Source organism: Vigna unguiculata, chromosome 9 (genome assembly GCF_037176805.1).
Source record: "Vigna unguiculata cultivar grain cowpea cultivar isolate G323 ecotype 2 chromosome 9, ASM3717680v1, whole genome shotgun sequence".
NCBI classification, from domain to species: domain Eukaryota; kingdom Viridiplantae; phylum Streptophyta; class Magnoliopsida; order Fabales; family Fabaceae; genus Vigna; species Vigna unguiculata.
This window is the reverse complement of record NC_140800.1, coordinates 36,137,700-36,145,627: the sequence shown is the minus strand read 5'-3', so window position 1 is coordinate 36,145,627 and position 7,928 is coordinate 36,137,700. Positions and strand designations below refer to the sequence as shown.

General features: G+C 29.8%; 1 long non-coding RNA gene across 1 annotated transcript; it reads left to right on the top strand.

Moving 5' to 3' along the window:
• Nucleotides 1–5,544: 5,544 nt before the first annotated feature.
• LOC146883951 (uncharacterized) lies at nt 5,545–6,958 on the top strand. The gene is made up of 2 exons (XR_014984316.1): nt 5,545–5,714; nt 6,675–6,958. It is a non-coding gene; the product is annotated as an uncharacterized LOC146883951 (long non-coding RNA).
• Nucleotides 6,959–7,928: the final 970 nt, after the last annotated feature.

The window sequence follows — 7,928 nt, the reverse complement described above, 5'->3', positions numbered from 1 at the left end:
ATGAAGAACTTTTCTTCTAACTTTTGAAAATAATGAAGAATTTACCTTTTGATTTTAAAAAATAATGAAGAATTTTCCTGCTAATTTTAAAAATAATGAAGAATGTTCGTTCTAATTTTAAAAATAATGAAGAACGTTTTTCTAATTTTAAAAATAATGAAGAACGTTCTTCTTATTTTAAAAATAAGTAAGATTTTTCCTTATCATTTGAAAGATAATGAAGAATTTTCCTTCTGACTTTTAAAAATAATGATGAATTTTTCTTTTAATTTTAAAAAAATAATGAAGAATTTTTCTTCTAATTTTAAAAATATTGAAAAATTTTTTTTTTAATTTTAAATTGACTCTAATCCTATTTTTTATTTTTTACATGTAGTAAAAATCAAGCATAAGTCTAATAATTTCCTTCCAAAAAATATAGTTAGGTTTGGCTTAAAATTAATAAAAGAAATATTTAAAAGTATAGTTAGGTTTGGTTTAAATTTAGTAAAAGAAATATTCAGTATAAATGTGAATTTTAATAAAAAATAATGTATAACATTTACATAAAAATTAAATTTAGTCCATGTAAAATGTGACAAAATTGGTACAAAATTAAACAAAATTAACGAATATTAAAACTGAATTGAATATAAGATATGTGATAATGATATTCACGTGATATATTCGCGTATGTATTGTTTAAATATGTGTGATATTATATTAGTAGGTAATAATATTATAATATTATTAAGTTAATATTTATTAAAATAAAGTAAAATATATCAAAACAGATAAAAAAATAACCATTGATAAATAAAGAAGAAGAGAAGAAGCAGAGACATCTGATTTTATAAAAAATTTGTAAAAGTAACGGTCAAATTTTAAAAATTTAATAAATTATTATATTTAAAAGGTAAAATCAGTATTTTGAAAAGTGAACACAAAAAGAAGAATCCCCTTCATATATTGTTATAGATATAAAGCGATAAGTTTGAATATTTTTACTTTTAAAAAAATAAATATGAATAATGATATTTTGACAATTAATTTTTATTTTCAATTCATCATTTCAATCACTATTTTATTACGTAATTTGGTTTTTTTATTGATGTAATGAAATTATTTAAAAATAATTAAAAATATATCATTATTCTTTTTAATTAAGAGTTTTTTTAACAAAGCACTAATCAAAATTCGTATGAGAATATATTAAAACATAGACATTACTAAAAATATAACATAATAGGAAACTGTCTTTTTCCATTTTTGTTTTCGGAGAAAATGATATGCATGGTTTTGAAGGATCAAATGCTATGTTGCTTTTACGGTATTTTGCCTGAAAGGTTATTGTCACCTACCAATTAATACGATGCTGATTGATTAACAAGTATTAATAATGACATAAGCACTCATATTTGTGGATAAAATTCGTAGTGGTTAGAAAATAAATACTATTTAAACGAGTATTTAAGGATGACTATTCTGCATATAAAGAGGGAGTGGAGGTAGGTATGAAAGTACTCCTTAATAAAATTATTTAAATGTTCTAGTATAGAAATTCATTATTTTGATTTGTTGATGTTTTTTTGGACACGTTATTGAAATGTTGTATTTTATTATTTTCTTAGAGTTATAAGATTAATTATTTAATTTATTAACTTTTGTTTGAATTTGTAGGTTTAAAAATTGTTGGTGTGAAGTTAATGGGCGTTGTCGTTGGTAAAGGGACAAACATGGAACAAAGATTTATTGAGTTTGACAACACTGGGTGGTTATGTCATAGTTGTCACGCCATATATAAATCAACGTTGTTTGAATCAGATCCAAATTTTCAATAAATAGTTTTAATTTTATATTGCAATTTTTTTATAATTTTTTAATGTGATTTTAAGAAGTTAAAGTTGATCTGGCTAATAATCCAAACATTAATAAACTGCAATTCCACACCAGGTTTTCATTAAAATATTTAAGGCGGTTTCGTACCATGTTTTAAGGGTTCATAGAAATGGTGGACCCAATTAAAAATAAATTGCAATATTTTGTTTTTTTTAGTATCGTATTCTTCATTTAATTGATATAAAACCTTTTTTTGGTGTCTGATTCTCACTATCATAACTTGTTTAATATTTTATATGTTTTGGAGGAGAATCTTTCTACTTTCATGGATTCCTTTCTTAGAAAAAGACGACACCCTTTCTTCTTCCCTATACCCCTATCACTAAACCTTTGCCATACAAATAACTTTTGCTACTTTTTTCAGTTAACACCGGCCACAAGCATGAGTAAGTGAAAGACAAAGAAATAATCTGAAGATGAAAAATACAGAGACAAATTAGATGTCACTTCTCCTTAAATTAATTATACTATATACATGTATAAATTCTAACTTTATGTTTTCATAGATTTCAATATATAATTATGTGTATATTTTAAGAAATTCACACCGCCCACAACTCACACAGTTCGGACGGCCCGACGTAACTAAATTAAATCAAACTGGTTTGACGACATAAATAGATCGAGTAGACCCGACGATCCAAACGGGCTTAATGACCCAAACAAGTTGGGTGGACTCAAAGATGGAGACGAGTCAAACTGATCTGACGACCAAGATGGGTTATCGGGTCTGATGGCCCAAGCAGAACGAACGAGTCCGGTGACTCGCACGGATCGGGCGAGTCAGATGACCTAGAGGTGTTGGGCATGTATGACGACCTAGACATGTCGAACAGGCCCAACGACCAGACTAACCCGTTGACCTGACAAGCCTGACCGACTCGATGACCTAGACAGACTCGACAACCTTGTTGGGTCGGGCCGAGCCAACAACACATACTTGTTGGATGTGCCCGATGACACAAACGGTCCTGACAACCTAAATGGGTTGAGCAGGCCTGACGACCTAGTTGGGCCAAGTCGGGCCAACAACCTAGACGGGTCGGGTGGCTGGGTCAACGAACTTGACGGAACATTATCGGCCCGTATGGGCCGTCAAGCTGATCATGCCTGTTTGGATCGTCGGGCCAACCCAGCCTAACCCATTTGGGTTTCCCGATCGACTGGGTCGTCGGGTCAGCCTAATCCATTTGGGTCGTCGAGTCCGTTTCCAAATTTGTCATGAACTCAAAACATAATTAAGCCTAAAATAAATATCGTTAAAATGAAATTTTATCTCACAAGAAATTCAATTATTTTAGGCTGACTCTAGGTCATCTGACTCGCACGGATCGGGCGAGTCAGATGACCTAGAGGTGTTGGGCATGTATGACGACCTAGACATGTCGAACAGGCCCAACGACCAGACTAACCCGTTGACCTGACAAGCCTGACCGACTCGATGACCTAGACAGACTCGACAACCTTGTTGGGTCGGGCCGGGCCAACAACACATACTTGTTGGATGTGCCCGATGACACAAACGATCCTGACAACCTAAATGGGTCGAGCAGGCCTGACGACCTAGTTGGGCCAAGTCGGGCCAACAACCTAGACGGGTCGGGTGGCTGGGTCAACGAACTTGACGGAACATTATCGGCCCGTATGGGCCGTCAAGCTGATCAGGCCTGTTTGGATCGTCGGGCCAACCCAGCCTAACCCATTTGGGTTTCCCGATCGACTGGGTCGTCGGGTCAGCCTAATCCATTTGGGTTGTCGAGTCCGTTTCCAAATTTGTCATGAACTCAAAACATAATTAAGCCTAAAATAAATATCGTTAAAATGAAATTTTATCTCACAAGAAATTCAATTATTTTATCCAAACAAGAAATTGAAATACAAGGTATTTTAATTTCTTTATCCAAACAAGTTATTTAGAAAATGAAGAAAATCTAATTGCAATCAATTCAAATACAATACATTTCAATTTTTCAACATTGTTGAAATACTTTATCTAAACACGAGGTAAAAGAAATTCAAATTTTCCAAATAAATGAATTATCCTGTTAAATTGTCTCATCCAAATACACCATAAATGTAAGTTGATTGGTTAGTTTGAGTACTGTATACTCTAAAAAAATTGTTTGGTTCAAATATGTGCATATTAAATCATGAAACAATTATACTTTGTATTGCAGACTTAGTAAAAGAGTTTTATTTGATTAACATATTTGATATATTTGTGTGACTAAATTATGCATCATCATCATCTTTTATAGTAAAACTATATACAAACATTTAAATTGAGAAATAGTGATTACATGTAATATGTGCAGTATATAAGTTAATTAGTACCTTTAATAGCTAGAATGAGAAAATTTAATAGATTTGAAGTTTAACTTGTCTTGGAAAATTATACAAAATTGGACATTTTTGTCCAATCCATCAAATAGATAGAATTCTCCGTAGTATATTTCATCTTCACTATCAATTTTTTATCCTAATTCCTATACATCTAATAATTTTATTAATTAATTTGTTCAACGGATTTCAAACAAAGAGCAAATAAATTCTGAATTTAGTATAGTTGACAAATTTTACTATGCTCAACAAAAGTTTTTTTTTTTCATCCATATGTTTAATTTAATTAGATGATTCTAAATTTATTATAAATGATTATGTATGTGTAGGCATCAATATTATACTTTGAATGTTAATAATAGTGCATACAGTGATGGAATGTATGTTGGTTTGAAGATCATCCATATGTTATGATATAGTTGTTTATTCAAACTATTAAAAGTAAAAAATCGATTATAAAAGAAAAAATAACTTTACTTTAACTATGATCTAAAACACATGGATTAAGACATCATGTCATGTCACGAGAAACTAAGAAAGAAAGACAAGAAAGGTGTTTGATATTATGGTTTATACTATTATATTATTATATATTATCTAAATTGTTAAATAGTTTATTATTCTTTTACAATTATTTGATTTTTGTTATGATTATATTTGATATATGAAATACTGTGTGTTCATAAGATAACTATAAATAAAAACATGCACATGTGTTCAATAATTCTGAAGTTGACATCTTTAAGAAATAGTTTGATCCCATCCACTATAGAACTTTGATCTCTCCATTTTTTGTTTAAAATGTCTCAGAAGCCATAATTGTCACTTGTTTGATTGAACAACTCTACAAGAAAAAGAAAGTGGAATTTGTAGTGGAAGCCCATCATCAATATAGGAACCTTTGCTCTCACATTTCATTATTTTTTGGACTGCCACTGTTCTTTCAATCCACTACCACATCCCTTTTCTTGCTTTTAAAATTATTTTTGGAAAATAGATTTAAAAACTTCTCATATAAGAGTCGTTTAATTTTTTTTTTAATTATTATAATATTGATTTAGTTGTGTAATTTTTTACATTGGACATTGATTTTTTAAACTAATATTTTATTTATCTTTAATCCTGAATGAATTTTGATAGTTTGAAAGTAAATTGTAATTGTTAAAAAATAAAAATATGAATCATAAAATGTGAGGCCCACTTTTGTTCCCTGTTTTGGGCCCAGTTTCACTAAAAAGCCCTTAAGGCAAGTCACTAGTTTCCTTCTAGTTCTTTCCTTCCTTTTCTAAAACAGAAGGTATCCTAAGTTGTCTGAATGCCCTTTCACATAAGTTAAACACTAAAACTCTGTGTTTTCTTTCTTTTCTAGTTTAGTTGCTTTGGTTCTGTCTTGAGTTCTTTCCTAAAGCTTTATTTTTGTCCTTGTGCTTTTGTTACAGCTCTTTAGTTGTTTCTAGAGTAGTGGTGCTGCCCGCAAGCTTGTTTCCAGTTCTGAGGTAAGGGAAGCTAGAACTCAAACTATTTTATAGTGGTGTTTTTCTAGTTTTTGTCTGAGATTAGGTGTTGAAATATACTGATTTGATGATTGTATGGAATGGAGTTGATTGCATGTCTATTTTGCACTGGTTTTTGGCTTTGCATGTGTGAGTGCAGGTGGGGATCTGTTGTACTCACCTAAGTTTTTCACTCAAACGAGAAGTTCTCGCCTAACTGAGAATAGCAAAAACCCGTCCCTGTTCTCTGTTTTAAGTTGTCGCTCGAGCTCGAGCTCTTTAGCTTTAGCGCGATTGACAAAAGAATTGTTTCACACTTACTTGATTGCTTCCATAATTGATTGATTTACTCCTTAAAAGCATAAAGTATGATGCCATATATGTTTAATGTGATGTAATGAATTGAAATTGTTGTGCCCGGTATGAATGATATTGGATGTGTGAGGATATATTCATGGGTTGTGCTTGACGTAATTCCATGAGTCTCTTGGAGAGATCTTATGGTGGTGTTTTAGTATATGTAATTAGATAAGGATTCAAGTAAGGTTGTATCCTGACACTCTAAAGAATTAGTCAAACTCACTTAGAGTAGAGTGGTTCAAGTGGTGAGAGTAGTAGGAGGTGTTAGTCTTTGGCAGGATAATGGTCCTAGATGATCATGAACTAACCTTGTGTGTGGTAGGGTGAAACTCATTGGCAATGGCTCTGTAGAGCCGTAGAGGCCACCACAAGTGAAGGCATCCAATGAATCTGATCTCTTTACATGTATCTAGATAATTGAGTTAGAGGGTCTTGTATTGTTTGTCATCGCATGCCTTGTATGCTTACTGATCCATTTGTTTCTAATCTATTTGGTCATTCATATGTTAACAATTATTTTCTCTAGCTTACCCTTTTCTCTTTGTGTTTGTTTCCTATTTGACTTTTCTTTTTGCGACGATCACCAAATTTTGGTGTGAGTAGATGAGGAGATTTCTGAAGATCATACTGACGATGTTGTTATTTAGTTTAGGTGCATTAGTAATTATCTTTTTAGTATCTCTTGTTGGACTATTATATTTTGTAATTCATTACTTTGTGAGTAATCTTTTGCTAAATTGATGCCCTTTTAAATTATGTTTTTATGGTATTGTTCTGTGCCAATGGTTGTTCTGTGCCAATGGTTTTTCCTTTTCAATATATTTTGAGATAACTGTAATAATAAATTCTCATATACTTTTCTATCAGTGTTCTATTTTATATTATAATGATGTGATGTTCTATTTATTATAATTATTCTATAGGATGTCACATAAAACGATTTAACTAATTTATAAACAATATTTTAAAGATTTTTAATTTTATTTGCATATCATCGAATTTCTTTAGTAAGGATATTGAATGTCATTTTCAAGTGCCAAGGTTGAATTAGTCTTCAAAATATATGACTAAAGAATCTTGACCGTGAAGTTTAACGTCCGTTTATGGTAGACGTAACCATGGATGTTAGAGTTGGAGTTGTACTCTGACTGCAGATGTCTTAAGATTACTTTTATCTTTTTCGTAAATAGCGATCATTCCAACTTAAATAATAATTAATTAATTGAATTAATCTTCTGAGCAACTTAATAAAAATTTAAAAATAATTCAACTTAATCAATTTGATTGCTTTGTATTTCTTTAATACTTTTAAAAATATGAATAATTAGATTAGGATGACAACGTGATGAGCGAGACGAATTTCGCTATTTTATATTTATTTTTATAAAAAAATTCATCTATATCCTCGTATCTAAATTTAAATATTTTGAAATATTTTAAAATAAATTATAATTGTTTATATTTTATATTAGAATACCAAATAAAATTTCATGAGAACCAAAATATTTGTTAAATTTGTAAATATTAATAAAAATTAGTTGATAAAATTTAAAAATATATTTTAAAAAATATAAAAGGAAAACAAATATTCAAATTAAAATATATTTTAAATGTTTGTTTACTTCAATTTTTAAATTCTAATGAATATCTTTTTTATACACCAATAAAAATTATAATACATCATTTGATCAAAATGACACAAAGAACAAATAATAAACATAATAATAAAATTTTGACATAAATATTGTATCTTTTAAACTCTAATATATGTTTGATGTGATAAAAAAAATATTCATGACAATTACATAAAATTTTTATATTGTAGTAAATAAAATATATTTATACAATTATAGTGAA